The sequence below is a fragment of the Eschrichtius robustus genome, chromosome 5 (assembly GCF_028021215.1).
Source record: "Eschrichtius robustus isolate mEscRob2 chromosome 5, mEscRob2.pri, whole genome shotgun sequence".
In the NCBI taxonomy this organism is placed as follows: domain Eukaryota; kingdom Metazoa; phylum Chordata; class Mammalia; order Artiodactyla; family Eschrichtiidae; genus Eschrichtius; species Eschrichtius robustus.
The window spans coordinates 33,172,572-33,174,233 of record NC_090828.1 but is presented as its reverse complement, the minus strand read 5'-3'; positions in this window follow the sequence as shown (position 1 = coordinate 33,174,233).

Below are 1,662 nucleotides of genomic sequence, written 5' to 3'. Positions count from 1 at the left end.
GAAATCTACACCATTCTGCACAAAATGGGAAAAACAGACTTTGTGAATTTTACAACTACCTTTATTCACTTCTTGGGCATTAAAATATTACTGTCTTTTAAGAAATGATGTACCTGGAGCTCTAGCTCTTGTGAGCTATGATGACTGTATCACAGGGGCAGAGGGAGCCCAGGTCCCTAAGGAGTATGGAACAAAACCACTATACCAGCACTGGACTGCCTCTGGACCTCTCCAAACGAGAGAACTAATCTTCCACCTGGTTTAATCCACTGTAAATCTGGCTCTCAATTGCAGTGAAGTTATGGTGGTTGTTTCCTAGACCTCTGTGATAGGAACCTCACGTGAGATATATGGCATCAGAGTCTAATGATGAGACCAAACTGATTTTCCCATATATTACTTAGAGGCTGAGGTGCTCTGCTTGAGAAATACCAATCCATTAAAGTCACATTTTAAGACATTTACTTTAAATATTTTGTATATATGAATTTAGATAAATGCTAATGATAAAAAAATTTTAGAATATTTTTATCTAATACTGACTGAAAGGTTTTGTCTGAAGAATCTAATTCTTATCTATATACAAGGATAAGTGTGGGAGAGAGATTCCTGGTTACCATGAAATCTGTATGCTATTTTTAAAGGAGTCTGACTTACCTTTATTTAAAAAAAAATTTTTGTTTTTGGCCGTACCACGCAGCTTGCCAGATCTTTAGTTCCCAGACTAGGGATTGAACCCAGGCCCCCAGCACTGGAGGTGCAGAGTCTTAACCACTGGACCTCCAGGGAATTCCCTGACTTATCTTTTTTTTAAAAAGATTTTTATTTATTTATTTTTGGCTGCATCCAGTCTTAGTTGCGGCATGCGGGATCTTCGTTGAGGCACGCGGGCTCCTCTCTAGTTGTGGTGCGTGGGTTTTCTCTCTCTAGTTGTGGCACACAGGCTCCAGGGTACGTGGGCTCTGTAGTTGTGGCGCGTGGGCTCCAGAGCGCGTGGGCTCTGTAGTTTGTGGCATGCAGGCTTAGTTCCCCTGTGGCATGTGGGATCTTAGTTTCCCAACCAGGGATCGAACCCACGTCCCCTGCATTGGAAGGCAGATTCTTTATCATTGGGCCACCAAGGAAGTCCCCTCCCTGACTTATCTTTAATACAAAGTACTTCACTTAAAACATTTCAAGAAATTCTTAATTAACTGGAAATATCTACATGTTTTAATGTTCTGGATATCTACAAAGGACATTATTATAGTTAGACATATTTTACCAAACACAGATTGTATTTCTAATTTTACTGTATTTTATTGTATTTATTTATTTATTGTATTTTATTTTACCAAACACAGATTGTATTTCTAATTTTTTCTCTATTAAAATTTATTAGTTTTTTTAGATGCTTTTTTTTAAGCAGCTAACTTTTTAAAAAGTGAAGTTTCTCCCTTAGAGATAAAAATCTGAACAATTACTGAATTTTTAATAATGCTTTTATAGCATTTCAAAAGCAATTCTTAATTCAAACCAATTCCTTTAAAAGAGAAATTAAAAACTCAGTTTAATTTCAAGGGTTTTCATAAGGTAGAGAATGCAGACCATATTTTACATTTAATAAACATAACTTGTATAATAAATACACAATAAAGAAAAAAGACAGTGATAACTATCATC